This window comes from Somniosus microcephalus, chromosome 15 (genome assembly GCF_052327205.1).
Source record: "Somniosus microcephalus isolate GS21.2 chromosome 15, FLI_Smic_1.0, whole genome shotgun sequence".
In the NCBI taxonomy this organism is placed as follows: Eukaryota; Metazoa; Chordata; class Chondrichthyes; order Squaliformes; family Somniosidae; genus Somniosus; species Somniosus microcephalus.
Genome location: NC_141001.1, coordinates 63,989,727 through 64,005,802, shown reverse-complemented (window position 1 = coordinate 64,005,802; position 16,076 = coordinate 63,989,727). Strand labels below are relative to the sequence as shown.

At 43.1% G+C, this 16,076-nt stretch overlaps 1 protein-coding gene across 4 annotated transcripts in view; it reads left to right on the top strand.

The window, feature by feature from the left end:
• The window catches only part of pde3b (phosphodiesterase 3B), a 324,393-nt gene that overhangs the window by 14,162 nt on the left and 294,155 nt on the right, over positions 1–16,076 (top strand). The window lies entirely within an intron of this gene.

Here is a 16,076-nt window from a genome sequence, read left to right as displayed (position 1 = left end):
TTATCAACACAAAAATATGCTGAGTTTAAAACCTTTTTCAGATTAAATTCAACCACGGTTGAATGAAAGAATCGTTGTTACTAGAACAGACTACTTTCACTATACTAGCAACCATAAAAGAAAATAGGATACTTCTGCTTATCAAAATCTTGCTCTTCATGAAAAAGGAATGCTGTTTACAGTGAAATGCGTAATATGATTGTGCTCAGCTTGAAAGCCTTCTGTGATAGATAATTTAATTATATTTTATTTTACTGTTCAATACCACCGGTTTTATTCCTTAAACCTTAAATAGTATCAGCAGTTCCATTAACTTAACTTAGCTTTTGAGCTGGTAATTTTGTAATGTACTGTTCATCTCATTTACATATAGTATTGTCATTAACTGATAAAACAGACTATTTGTAAATTGACTTTAATTTATTTTTGTTACTTTGTTCCCCATCTCCTTTATAGCACCGTTGGTAGCACACTCACTTCTCTGTTAGATGGTTGTCAGTTAAAGCCTTGCTTTAGGACTTGAACATATAATCTAGGCTGACACTCCAATACAGTACTGAGAGGATGTTGCCCTACTGGAGGCACCATCCTCGAGATGAGACATTTAACTGAAGCGTGTTGGCCTATTTAGGTGGAAATTACAAGTCCCAAAGTGCTATTTAAAGAGAAGTGGGGAGTTTCCAGTGTCCTGGAAACCATTCCTCCTTCAATCAACACCACCAAAAATCAAATTTTTTAGTTATCACTGTTTGTAGAGTTGTACTGTGTGCAATGGCTCCTGTGTTTGCCAACATAACAGCAATGGCTGCACCTCGACACTTTTCTGAGAGAGGTGATAAGACACGATATAAACATCCTTTTTCTTTCCTGAAACTTGCCTTTTATTAGGGTACATTCCACAGGCATCGGATGACAACTGATACTTTGTCCAAATTGCCTTTTTTAATGTATGATCACTGACATTGAGTATTACCAGACTATTCAACCATGGTGAGGAGCACAACTGAGCTCTGTGTTTTCACCCAATGTCCATATGCAATTCCAACGGGTGTAACCAGATAATGACCAGAAGCTGGCTGTTTGCCCCCTCCCTGAGGTGAATTGTAATGACTGAACCAGTTGGCTATGACAAGCAAACTCCGCATACACGAACGATTTGAACTGTGAACCTGTTATGCTCTGAGATTCTGCGACTGAATAAATGTGTTGAGCCATTGAGTGAGCAACTAAAATTTGAACAGAGTTAACACACACGTGGAAGGACGTAGAGAACTGAACTTTGGGTTTTTGGCCCAATTTTATCCAATGAAATATTTTGTCCTGGTTAAATTTGACCTGGATTTTATTTATAGTACTGTTTTGCAAAAAAACTGCTGTTAACCTAATAAAGTTACATTCTTATTGTAATAGTTTTAACTTGTAAGTGCCAGAGACAGAGGCCCAGTTTTTGAAAGGAAAAACAACATTTCTTTATCCTTCTTGTGCCACTTATTACTGAGGGGTCAAAACTAAAATACTGGCTTTTTTAAGGAAGTTCTGAGTAGCACCAGGTCGTGTGGTGCACTGATTTTTTTAATTGAGTGCTTTCCCTTAAATGTATGAACCCACTCAAATCCAAAACTTAATATATGGGGTATTATTAGTGCTAACCTGTGACACTCAATTGTGTTTGTGGACTGACAGACACATGGGCATCCTTCCAATGGAGATGCTGTTTCAGTTTTCCATTTTAAATATTGTTCTCTTGTCTTTACTGTTTAAATGGCCCTCTGTCTCTTTATTCTGCTTACTGCTTCCCAGTGAAGACACAGCAAACTTTTATAGAGAAAGAGGGGTGTAAGTGAAAGATAACAGCAAATGAACAGTTCTCTCCATTTATACTATTTGGGATATTTTAACAATTCAGATCAATGTAGTTTCTTTTAATCTGACCAGTATTTCCAAAGCGATCATGTGTTTTGAAAGATGATGGGTGCTGCAAATTGATCTACAGGTTGAAGTAAACATGGAGTGGCTAATTATTTTCTTTACTAACCCAAGTTAGGATATTTTATTTATCTGCTCAGTTACAGGAAACTCTCTTTTAACCGGCACCTAAATACCCGGAAATCTCTTCACCGGCAAAATTCAGGAGTCGGTTCAGGTAAGTTTTACTGTATACAGTATTAGTGGCCGTGTAACTGGGGTCCCTGCACATGTTGCTGTGCAACAGGGACTCCTGGACCTGTGGCCGTGTAACCGGGACTCCTGCACAAGTGCCCTGTAACCGGGGCGCCTGCACCTGTGGCCATGTACAGGGCTCTCATACCTTGGTAAGTACACCTCTCTGTAATCCGGACTTTTTGATCAACCGGCAGCACGCCGGTCCCGTCGGTGCCGGATAAATAAGAGTTTCCTGTACTTGATTCCTAACCTGCTCTATTTATCCTCACTGCCCAATGGTTCATGGCAACCTTGACTCAGTGGTAGCACTCTTGCATCTGAGTCAGAAGCTTAAGCAATCAACCGCCCTTCCAGAGACATAATCTAGGGGTGGCACTTCAGTGCAGTACTGAGGGAGTGCTGCACTGTTGGAGGTGTCGTATTTTAGATGAGTTGTTAAACTGAGGCCCAGTCTGCCCTCCAGATGGATGTAAAAGATCCCATGGCACTATTTCGAAGAGCAGGGACGTTCTCCCTGGTGTCCTGGCCAATATTTATTCCTCAAACAACTTCACTTAAACAAGATTAACTATTTGGGACCTTGCTGTGCACAAATTGGCTGCCACGTTTCAGACATTACAACAGTTATTACACTTCAAAAGTACTTCATTGGTTCTGTCTGCTGTCTGAACATTTTGAGTGTAACGAAACAATTGACACATTCAGAATTCCTTTGAATCAGATAACACAGTATCGTGATGCAGCAAATGTTTGGACACAACTTTATGAATTGCTACCAATTCTTATACTTGTAACAATTAGGACATTTATTATATAAAAAACAAGGTAAAAATAATTGTTAAAATGTCCAAAGTTACATTTGTTGAAGAGCAGCTATCCATGTTGAGTTAGTTACAATGGCCTGTATTTTCCGATCGCAGGTCTCCCACGGGCGGAGGCCTGCGATCTGGAAAAATCTACGACCTTACCTGAGGGCTCCCGGGGATGCACACGCTTCCGCTCCTGGGCCTCTCCAAACTCCAAGTGCGCAGGGCCCACGTATCCCAGAGGCGCAGGCAGTTCGCAGCGTCCCTGGGATCACGTGGCCATGGGGAGCCAATCACAGAAGGGAATCTCCCTTCACACACTCGACAGGAAGACCTGTCAAATATATGAATGGAGATCACCCCAAAAACATAGTAAAACTTTAAATAATTTTTAAAAATCACATTTTCAAAATTACTTGAAATTACAATAAATTAAGTATTTTAAACAAAAAATAAATTTTTTGAAAAAAATAATTAACGTTTTTTACGGGGCTAAAAATAAACTTACCTTTCCTTACGCCTGCTTTTACCAGGCGTAAGAATTGTAAGGGTTTTCTGCGGGCAGAGGGTCTCCAAAAAGTAGAACTGTCCTCTCACAGAGGCCCTTCTCCAGGGCAGCCGGAGGATCTGTCAAGACCATTCTTGACAGATCGGAAATGCCGGTTTTCAGCGCATGCCTGAAACCGGCATTTCCGATGTCCCTACGGGTGGGTACACAGTGTGTACCCACCCGTAGGGATCGGAATATCTGGGCCAATGTTTAGGAATCACTTACTGTTTTCAAATGCAGCATTATTCACTCAAAAAGAAATATAATTAGATGAGATAATTGGCCAAATTTTATAAGATCTTCCCTGATGAAAAACTGTTATACCTATAAAAGAAAGTTGCATTTATGTAGCACCTTCTCGCATCCCTGTGATGTTCCAAAGCACTTCATAGCCACTGAATTGCTTCTTGAAGTGCAATCACGTCTACGTAGACAAACGCAGCCACCACTTTGCGTGTAGCAAAGTTCAAAAAGAGCAAACTAGATGAGTGACCAGTTAATTTATGTTTTTTGATGTTGATTGAGGGTGTAATGTAGTGTATGTTTAGATTATTTGCCCAAGCCCTGGAGTGAGGCTTGAACCTAGAACCTTCTGATTGAGAGGCAAGAGGATCGAACAGACTTGTTTTAATGTTGATTAAATTTGTTCCTATCGAGAATTGTTTGGTATCACTGTGTAGCCTAATGAAAATGTAATGGCACCATTGCTAGCACTGCTGTTTCGCATTCCAAGATACATGTTGTATTCAGTCTTAGACCTGAAACAGTGTGAAGACTTTTGTGATCTGTTACCTTATTAAAAGTCATATTAACCCGACAACTTGGGAAATTTATACATGGTTGAATGATGCAGTATAATTAAACATTCACTATTTAGTGAACAGTCTCTTGTCAACTGCACAGCATGTGATGCAGGAAAAATATCCCGTGTTTTGGCTTACAAGAACCATCAGGGATCATGAGTACTTTACACAATTATAGTTACCAGTTTAGTGCAAGAAGAGAACAAAGCCACTGCCTGTACTAGATATTGTATAATGTTCCTTCATTTTTATTGTTGCAAGCAGTAGGCTAGATATTCGGGTTATAGTTCCAGATATACATAACTATGCCTAGTACAGGTATGTTCAAGAAGACAGGCATTTAATGTACTGATTTGCAAATATAAGATTATTCTCGAAATAGTATTTTATGCAGATGTGATTTCCTGCATTGTATCTTTCTGGATCAACGACTTGCTTTTGAGTAACGTTTTGTTTTAATGTTGTCAAACTAGCAGATTAAGGAATTACATAAATTTTTCTCACAAAAGCAGGCCATTTGTCCCAACTGGTCTATGCCATTGTTTAGACTCGACACATGCCTCATCCCATTCAAATTACCTCTCCCCACATCCCTCCAGTCCCTTCTCCCTTATGTATGCAGCAAGCCTCCCTTTTAATGCAGCAATGCTATCTGCTTCAACCTCTTCATGTAGCAGCCTGCTCCACAATCTCGCCACTCTGTGTAAAAAATTCTTCATTTGATCTGTTAGTGCCTTATATTTATGCCCCCTTTTCTCTCTCTCTTTTGGCTTCTTTCCTTTTTGTGAAAATACATATTAAACACACAAGGGGAAAAAAAATCAGTTTCACGGACAGACAATAATCAAATTACTAGAAATATCTTCTGATGGTTTGTGCTGAATTCTAAATATTATTTTGAAATATATAGTGTAAAGTATACGCAATCTTTTTTTTACCAGTTTCAAATGTATTGCAACACTTAATGTTTTGCACTAGCATTTAGGAAAAGGGAAATGGCAAGATTGAATTATGGTTACTGAAAGTAAACAAGCTAATATGTCAATACCATTTTTATGAAAGTAATGAATTCCATTCGCTTGCAGACTCCCTTTACATGTGAAGCTGTTTGTTATAGACTGGTTAACTGCAACTGGCTAATTGGGCAAAGTTTGAATGATGACCATAATTTACCTGAGCTTTTCAAATTTCCATCTGCAAAGTAAGACCACAGATGTTAGCATAATACACATTTACAATTATAAGTGTAAATATGTATTGCATTTTCAGTTAAACATGATTTTGTTAATCATGCAGAAACTTTTTTAATTGATTGTAGTTTTATTAAAGCAGGAGTAGAGTAGGACAGGAAACTTTTTTTTTTATCTGGCACCGACGGGGTGCTGGTTCATCAAAAATTCCGGATAACCGAGAGCTATCGTAAAAGATACGGAGAGCTGAGAGCTCCGTATAAAGCAACAAACCCTGTTGCTTAGCAACAGGTGCAGAACAATGGCCACAAGTTCCAAGCGTCTCTGTAGGTTAGCAACAGCTGCAGCCACACCCTTGCACAGCAACAGATCGAGGAAGGCAAGTACAATATGAAGTAAAACTTACCTGAACCTACTCCTGAATTTTGCCGGTTAACCGAGATTTCCGGTTATTTAGGTGCCGGTAAATCCAAAGTTTCCTGTAATGGAGTGATACAGGAAACTCTCGTTTAAATGGCACCTAAATATCCGGAATTCTCTAATAACCGGCAAAATTCATACTCCGAAAACAACACCTCAATAACCGGAACTGTTGCCGAGTCCGAGTCTCCTGCGGTGGCCGAGTTAGTCAGTGGGGGTAGTTCTCCAAACTGCCACTACTCGGCTTCTTGGCGCTGTCGGACGTCCAAACACCTCAATAACAGGAGTCTACTCTTTGTTTGTTAAAAATAGCCTCGGTAGATAACCCCCTCTGTCATCCGGAATTTTTAATCAACCGGCACCATCCCGGTCCCGTCGGTGCTGGATACCAAAGAGTTTCCTGTAGTAAGATTTGAACCTGAACTACTCTTCAAAATAAAATTTGGAAACAATTGTATATAGGAAGAAATACATACTTAATAATGTTAAGTGAAGGTGTTTAATATTGCTTCGATGCATATTCTTCTGGCAATACTTTTCCACCATGTGATAAAAGTATTTTTTTGTGAAATATATGGTGAAGGTACAGTATGTTCTCAAGGTTAATATAGTCAGATGTTTTCAACTGTAATGGAATGGTGTGTGATAATTTATTACGTGTGGCATTCAAGCAACTCCTTCCTGACTACTGAAATAGGATCTGGCAAAAAAATGGCAAAAACTCAATTTCTTTTTATCTGAAGCTGGTAAAAATTACACTAAGAACAACAGATGGTTAATGATGTGTTTAAAAAAAACATACATTTCATTTCATAGGCTTTGGACTACATCATATTTACTAGAATTTAGGTCTATTTGTAAGAAGAACCTATCTATCTCAAATATGTATGTTGCACTTAAATATGTTGGGTGTCTGTAACATAAATAACATTTTTAGCATGAATCCATAAAACATAATGCAATTGTTTTGATTTCTGCCCTCCTCTCCTGAAGGTAGTGGCTCTTGGGGATTTTGGAAGCCTTGCTCAAATGGCCATTTTATGTGTGTGAGTCTAGACTGCATTTCAGAAGGTTATTTGAGCATGGGGAGCATCACAGAAAAGTCTGATCCTTTCCTCAGCTGATTTTCCTGCAGAAATCTTTGGATGGTAATCATACGTAGAAACTGGACAATTTTCTGAAGCCAGTTATATAGCACCCTTGCTGAGATTAGCTGACTCATCCACAGGGGATTGAGCCTGAAGCTTTTCTGATCTGTGTGTCTCAGTACCAAATTAATAAAATTTCATCATCTTCCACCAGTACTTTAAGTGTGATGATAATATACATCTATACTTGGTTACCTTTCGATGTGTCATATATTAGAAATAGCATGGAGTTGCAACGCCCACCATAAATGCAGCTTGTGGTGACTCTTCTCTGCCACGCCATGACATACCACCCACCACCTCTCACTTAAACCTTGCTCTTTACTAGGTTCCTACCATTTTAATCTCAACAATGTTTACTTTTTAAAAAAAAAAAAGGCTATGGGAATTTGTGCATATTGTTTTATCTGAAAAAGTACATGATCTAGTTCTACTTTTCCAGAACCTCGCTTGACCCCCTCCACTGCCTCTATATTGTTGGACTGCTTGTCCGATAGCCACTCTTGGATGAGCTGCAATTTCCTCCAGTTGAACATGGGGTAGACTAAAGCTGTTGTCTTTGGTCCCTGTCACAAAGTATTTGCTACTGATTCCATCTTCGTCCCCAACTGTTTGCAGTCTCACTGTCTTATTTATAGGTGTTATATGTGGCTCATTGGTAGCATTCTTGCATCTGAGTCAGGAGGTTGTGGGTTCGTCCCACTCCAGAGACATGAGCACAAATTCTAGGCTGGTACTGAGGGCGTGCTGCACTGTGAGGTGCAATCTTTCGTATGAGTTGTTCCTCGTCCCGCTCCCCTTTCCATTTTGCTTTACTCCCCGAGCCTTTCCACTGTGTCCCGCTCTCCTACCATGCGAAACATGACAACTGTACTTCAAAATCCAGGCTACCTGTGAGTCATGTCATGGAAGAACAACCAATGTACAGTATCACAATGCATGCTTCTTCCTGGCGAGTAAGCAGCTCATAACTTTGATTTTGAGCACATGATGCAGATTTGAAAATGTCAGCACCAGCTAACATAGAAGTATGTGCAGGCAACCTGTAATTTTTAAAAATAAGTGCAAATTTTTATTGTCTGTACTTTTGTATTTTTATCCAAGAATGTAAAATGAAATGTACTAATTTTTAAATTTATGGGACTTGTAATAATATTTTACTTTTGGATCAATTTTGTATTGGTCTTTTGCAGCCATGATCCCAACTGTTGAACTGGGTGCACCAGATTTTTGAGTATTAGGCATGGGATTAATAACCACCAAAGCATTGTTCAACAAAATATTCTTAGTTAAAGAATTATCTTGTCAGATATGGCTTTCTTCGGTGAAGAAATAATGTGTTGCATTGTATTATTTAAAATTATTACACAACTTATTGATACTGAAAGGTACTGGCCTTAAAGGTGTAATAATTATCATTTAAAAAATAATTATTTAAGATGCCAATATCTTCTTATTTCCCTAAACTTACCAGTTTCCTGTTGCTCACTTGATAAAATATTTTTGTTTTGCTCTACCACCAACAGTTGAATTATTTTGCTCGAGATGCAATTTTGTCATTTTTTTTTCTTCCCTCAATACCTTCCTTTTTATCAGTTATTGTCACGTATAAAGGATTTTTTTTTCTTCATTTGCACTCCTGCCTTACTTTCCTGGTAGATTTGTGGTTTTTGCTGAAGCTACCATACGTATAGCATTGTCCAGGGAATTTTCCCCATTGTTGAGACGACAATGGCGATCACCTGACCAGGTGGCCATTTACCAAGGACCGTGGTCTGGCTCACTGATTGCAGCTGCAATATTGAAAGTCAGCATCAAAGCTATTAGTAAACATCCACCTCTAGCCTTGGTGCAAACCCCAGTCTTTCTTAGTGACACAAATAACCTTACCCGAAACAGTACTGTTAGCTTGGTAATTTTATTTTGTGGCGTAAGCTATATAAGATGGAATCTTTTTATTCTGTTCAATATGTATAATACATATCTATCTGTATATTTATATATCTACCTATCTGTATATCTGTCATATATATCAGACGCACACACACAGAATTTGGCTGCTGGAGCTGCAACTTCCTGGGGGTGAAGTGAAACTTTGGTGCTGGCATAAACCTGGCTGTAGTGGATTGGCTGTACGCTATGCAGTCCAGGAAAATATGGCATCGTGCATAATGGCTGGTGTATTTGCTACCATCCGTTTTGTGCCATTCCCAAAGTTAAATTTCAACCCCCGATTCTTTTCTCCCTGGTTGTCGTAGTGGACTCCGAGTGTTATAGTTTTACTGGCGCAGTGTGAAAGCTGCTCCCACAATGTGTATATCTCTATCACGCACAAGCTGATCAAAGCAGCTGAAAATCTCAGCACCAAAGAAATTTTCCAGTCGAGCCCTAGGCTACAGACAGAAGGGCAGCTCCATGTGGAGCAGTCTTCTTGAGGGCTGTCTAATATATAAACAATTTTATGGGTCAATTTAATGATTTCTTTTCAGAATTGTCATTTTTTTTATGCCTGTAATAAATTTTTTGTGTTATTTAACATTTCCTTTAGCTGTATATACTCACCTAAGTGAATTAGGGTAAAGGCAGTTGAAATCGGTGTGAAGAAATTATTCACAGTATTTGAGTGGTGCATTTTGTGTTTCTTGCTGGTTTGTGAATGATAGTTGGAAAAATTGAGGGACTTATTTCTCAATTCTGGTTACTCATCCCTCATTGAAAACATTTAATTTATGCAATCGGACAAGTTAATGGGAAGTGGTTGGCTCAGTCACGTTTTTTTTTGCCCTGCTCATGTGTGATGGTTTGGAAGAGTGTTGGCTTGAGTGAGATACTTTTCAGGTGTGATGTCTTGAAGGCCACATTTTCAGATATCATGCATTCAAAAGGAGTGATGTGATGGATGCGTTTGGATGATGCGTCTGAAAGTTGCAAAGCATCCTGATTGGTTCGTGAAAAATTTGAGCCAATCCAAAAACACATCCATTTATCTCACTGTCTCTAAGAACATCTCACAAAATTATCCCCAAATCATTTCACAGCCTACATTGCTTTGTTAACCATCTGATTGTATTCCCCATAAAAAATTTCTACGGTAAATAAAAAAAGTTAAAAACACACTTACCCATAAACTTTCCTTCAGTAGCTTTCAATAACAACTTGTATTTCTAGTGCCTTTAATGTAATAAAACGTCCCAAGGCGCATCACAGGAGTATTAAAAGACAAAAAAATTGACCGAGCCCCATAAGGAGAAACTAGGGCAGGTGAGAGGTAGGTTTTAAGGAGTGTTTTAAAGGAGGAAAGCGAGGCGGAGAGGTTTCGGCAGGGAATTCCAAAGCTTGGGGCCGAGGCAACAGAAGGCACGGCCACCAACGGTTGAACGATTATAATCAGGGATGCTCAAGAGGGCAGAATTAGAGGAGCGCAGCTATCTCTGGGTAGTGGGGCGGTTGTTTGGCTGAAGGAGATTACAGAGATAGGGAGGGGCGAGGCCATGGAGGGATTTGAAAACAAGAATGAGAACTTTGAAATTGAGGCGTTGCTTAACCAGGAGCCAGTGCAGGTCAGCGAGCACAGGGGTGATGGGCGAACGGGACTTGGTGCGAATTAGGACACGGGCAGCTGAGTTATGGATGATGTCAAGTTTACGTAGAGTAGAATGTGGGAGGCCAACCAGGAGTACATTGGAATCGTCAAGTCTCGAGGTAACAAAGGCTGAGGGTTTCAGCAGCAGATGAGCTGAGGCAAGGGCGGGGACGGGTCATGTTACGGAGGTGGAAATAGGCGGTCTTACTTATGCCGCGGATATGTGGTTGGAAGCTCATTTCAGGGTCACATGACACCAAGGTTGCGAACAGTGTGGTTCAGCCTCAGACAGATGTTTCTCTTTTTGCATGAGTACCATGGCAGGCTCTAAACATCTTTTGACTCTACATTTGTACCCCACTTCGTTCAACACTTGTGGGTTTTTTGCCCTACATTACAACAGTGACTACACTTCAAAAGTACTTGCATAGAAACATAGAAGATAGGAGCAGGAGTAGGCCATTTGGCCCCTCGAGCCTGCTCCGCCATTAAATGAGATCGTGGCTGATCATCCAAATTCATAACCCTGTCCCCGCCTTCATTGGCTGTAAAGCGCTTTGGGATGTCCTGAGGTCGTGAAAGGTGCTAGGTTAAATGCAAGTTCTTTCCTTCTTTAGCACTTCAACTAGCCATCTTACTTGGCATGTTCCAAAGCTTGCTAAAATTGTCATTATATAAAATTACAGACCTTCTCACATGCTGTGTTTTCCAGACAGCGTGGCTTGGACTCTTGTATGTGCATGAGGCAACGTGCTTCTTTCCTGCTCTCTCCAACATTATAGACATGGTGGAGGCTCAGTGAGTACAGCTGGCATCTGCAGTTACTCTTTCTACAGTTAATCATTTCAAAATGAAGTCTGTTCTTGTCATATGACCATACTACGTTTCTCCCTTTCTTTCAAAAAGAATGTGTTTTGCTATTTCTTTGTTAACATACACATAGTTACTTGTTTTCTGTTAGAGCTGCACATCCAAAGGGAAAATGACCATACTTTTTCCTTACGAGGTAGAGTATTTTCTATGCTTTCTCAGTTCTTAGAACTACATTTTTAAAATAGTTTTCCAAGGAATTCACAGAATATTTTCACAGGATAACATAACAATTTCATCTGTTGATGCAGATCGTCCAAAGGAGTACTTCACTCCGCCTACTAAGGGACTTGGAGCATTTTGTTTACTTTGGATCTATCTTGTTTTTTAACAGTTCTCTAAACCGTAATCTTAGTGGGTGCAGAATAGGGCGTGTTTCTTCGATTAGATAATTAATTATGTTTCTTGCTGCAATGCATAGATTGTTTAAAAAAAACAGCATATCCTCTCACTTACCATTATTTAAATATATATTTATACACATATATATATATATATATAAAAAAAAATTATAACCCTGTAGGAACGGTGGTTCCTAACGAAAAGACTGAGTTCGACTCAGGCAATCAAAATAACGAACTTTAATCATAATCATAATCAACTTTTATTGTCATTGTTAGTGCACAAGTGCAGTACAACGCAATGTAGGCTTGCGGCTCCCGAGAGTGTACATTTAGATTAAGACATTTAAACATTCAACATTCATTTGGCTTGTAATACATTAACATAAACATAACCATAATAAAGTGCATTGGCAGATGTGCAGGCTTTAGAGTTTATTTGTGGAGTTCAGTAGGATGACAGCCCTGGGAAAGAAGCTGTTCCTAAATCTGGTCGTACGGGTGCGAATGCATCTGTAGCGTCTCCCAGATGGCAGGAGGGCGAACAGACTGTGGCTGGGGTGGGTAGGGTCTTTGATGATGGACCGTGACCTCCGTAAACAGCGTTTCTGGTATATGTGCTCTATGGTCGGTAGCCGGGTGCCGGTAATGCGTTGGGCAGTTTTGACTACCCGCTGCAGGGCTTTCTGGTCATAATAGCTACAGCTGCCATACCATACTGTGATACAGTTCGTCAGGATGCTCTCTATTGTGCAGCAATAGAGGTTTAAACAGGTTTAAACAAAACAGGTTTAAACTGGAAACGGCTGGAATACATCGAATACAGGTCTGCTCTCATTGAAGGCTCCACGAGAACTGATCCTCTGGTTTGAAAGCTGACGTCATGACGTCACCACGTTCTTCCCGCCATTGGGGAATCACATGACTAACGGCATGACGTCATCATGTTGAAACCGCGCTGTAAAGGTAACTAGACATAGTACAGTTAAACAGTGTAATTAAAGGTACAGACACAGGCAGTAACTACATTGCTGTTAAAGGAATTATGTACAACCGGTCTGAGTCTTTTGGTGGCTCCCCCACATGCGCTCCCCCAGAATTGTCTTTAACAGAAAAAGTGAGACGAGGGGGAGGTCTGACAAGTCTGTCTGATCGACTTCGATGACCGGTGGTCGAGCTGGCAGGCGATTGTGTTTGAGCAGGCACGGCGAGCGTGGTCGAGTTGGGCGGCTTTGGTTGATCTGGCACGGCAGCTGCGGGCAGTCGGCCACGTTTCGGCGGTTGAACGACGATGACTGGGCGGTCCAGGTCCAGGTGAGCCGGCTTCAATCGGTCCACCGAAATGTGATCTGGCTTTCCTTCGATGTCGGCCGAAAAGGATTTGTCTCCTGGTTCGATGACGCGGAAAGGACCAGTGTAAGGGGGCTTGAGTGGATCCCGGTGAGCATCGTGGCGGATGAATACATACTCAGTATTCTTCAGTTCCGTTGGCACGTGGGAGTTCTGTAAGCAGTGATTTGATGTAGGCACTGGAGCGAAGCATCTGGCCGCTTCCTGGTGGCTAACGAGATGCTGGGAGGCGGACCATGGCTCTGTGGGAGAAGGGAGGAAATCCCCTGGTACTCGGAGAGGCTGGCCATAGACGAGTTTGGCTGAGGACGATTGCAGGTCGTCTTTGGATGCCGTCCGAAGATCCAAAAGGACCCATGGAAGTCTGTCCACCCATCCTGCACCTTGAAGACTGGCCCGAAGGGCGGCTTTAAGCGACCTGTGGAATCGCTCAAAAAGGCCGTTCGCCTGTGGATGATAGGCGGTGGTGTGATGAAGTTTGGTACCGAGCCCCTGAGCTACAGCGTTCCAAAGCTCCGAGGAAAATTGTGACCCACGGTCGGAAGAGATGTCCGCCGGTACGCCGAAACGGGCAATTCAACAAGAGATGAAAGCTCTAGCGACGTCTGCCGAAGTGGTGGAAACCAAAGGAATTGCCTCTGGCCACCTAGTGGTGCGGTCCACCATGGTGAGGAGATGAGTACAACCCTGAGAAGGCGGAAGTGGCCCCACAAGGCCCACATGCACGTGGTCGAAACGACGCTCTGGAACAGCGAACGTAGCCACTGGAACTTTAACATGACGCTGGACCTTGGCCTTCTGGCAGACTACGCAGGTATTAGCCCAGTCACGGACATCGAGATGCATACCTTTCCAGACGAACTTCGCCGACATAAGCCGTTGTGAAGCCTTCATCCCAGGGTGCGACAACCCGTGTATGGCATAAACACCTTCCGGCGCCACGCGACCGGCACGATAGGTCGGGGAACGGGGAACGCCCATGGAGACGTCGCAAAGGAGCGTGGCGCCTGTGGCCTGGAAAGTGACGTCGGTTGCTTGGAAACTAGAGGGGACGGTTCTGTATGATTGGACCTCAGAGTCCGAGGCCTGATCTGCAGCCATGAGGGCGTAGTCGATCCCCAGGTGAACCGCGTGGACCGTCGCACGGGAGAGGCAATCCGCCACCAGGTTGTCCTTACCAGACACATTTTGCATGTCCGTGGTAAATTCGGAAATAAAGGTCAAGTGACGTCGTTGACGAGCGGACCAAGGTTCGGCAGTCTTGGCCATGGCGAACGTTAGAGGCTTGTGGTCGACAAAAACCGTGAAGGGACGTCCTTCCAATAAGAACTGGAAATGGCTAGGAAAAGGGCCAGTAACTCCCGATCGAAGGTGCTGTTTTTTTTCATTTTTCCGTAGTTGACGGCTGAAAAATGCCAGCGGTTGCCACGTGCCGTTGACCCACTGCTCTTGCACTGCGCCAATGGCGTAGTCTGACGCGTCCGTGGTAAGGGCGATGGTGGCGCCTGGAAGTGGGTGCGCCAGCATGGTTGCGTTGGCCAAAGCGCTCTTGGTGTTGACGAACGCCTGGTCCATCTCGGCTGTGCAGCTGATTGGATCCTTACCGGACTTGCCCTTGAGGGCCCCGTGCAAGGGTTGCATAAGCTGAGCCGCCTTAGGGACGAATCGGTGATAGAAGTTGACCATCCCTCGGAACTCTTGCAGGGCCTTGACGGTTGGCGGGTGCGCGAAAGAGGTAACCGCTCCCACCTTCGTCATTAAGGGGACGGCGCCGTCCGATGTTATGCGGTGTCCCAAGAAATCGATCTGCTGCAGGCCGAACTGGCACTTGGCCGGGTTGATGATTAAACCATGCTGGCTGAGGCGCGTAAAGAGGGTACGCAAATGGGAGATGTGCTCTTCCTTGCTAGCAGTGGCGATGAGAATGTCGTCAAGGTAGACGAAGATGAAGCTTCGGTCTCGGAGCACGGAGTCCATTAAGCGCTGGAATGCCTGTGCCGCGTTCTTAAAGCCAAACGGCATCCGCAGGAACTCAGAGGCCGAAAGGGGTGATGACTGCGGTTTTCGGGACTTCTTGCTGGTGCACGGGAACCTGGTGATACCCCTGGACGAGGTCGACTTTAGAAAAGATAGAATTTCCCGCCAAATGGGCCGAGAAATCCTGAATATGCGGAATCGGGTACTGATCAGTAGTGGTGGCGTCATTCAGGCATTGGTAGTCACCGCATGGCTGCCAGCCGCCGCCCGGTTTCGGAACAATGTGGAGAGGCGAAGACCAGGGACTGTTGGATCGGCGAATGATCCCGAGCCGCTCCATCGTGTCGAACTCCGCTTTCGCAGCCGCGAGCTTGCCGGGTTCGAGCCTTCTAGCCCGCGCATAAACCGGGGAGCCAGCAGCGGTGATATGATGTTCAACACCATGCTTCGTGGCCGAGGAGGAGAAAGTGGGCCTCGTCAGCTCCGGAAACTCTCCGATGAGCTGAGTGAAGTCATGTGGAGGAGGGAAAGCGCAGGCAATAGAGCGTGCCACGGTGGTACCGTGGTAGCACGGAAGGAAGGTGGCCGCGTTGATCAACCGGCGGTGCCGGACATCGACGAGGAGGCTGTTGGCACACAGAAAATCCGCCCCTAGGATGGCCTGTGAGACTGTGGCCGTGACGAATTCCCAACAGAAGCGCTGACCGCCGAAACAGACTTGGACCTGCCGCTTTCGGAAAGTTCGAATTGCTGCGCCATTAGCTGCTACGAGGGAAAAACCGTGGTTCCCAGCCGCCACAACCCATTCGTTATTCCTGAAGAAAGACTCTTAAACAACTGGCTTAATAGTCTGAACTGTTAAGTAATACTGTATT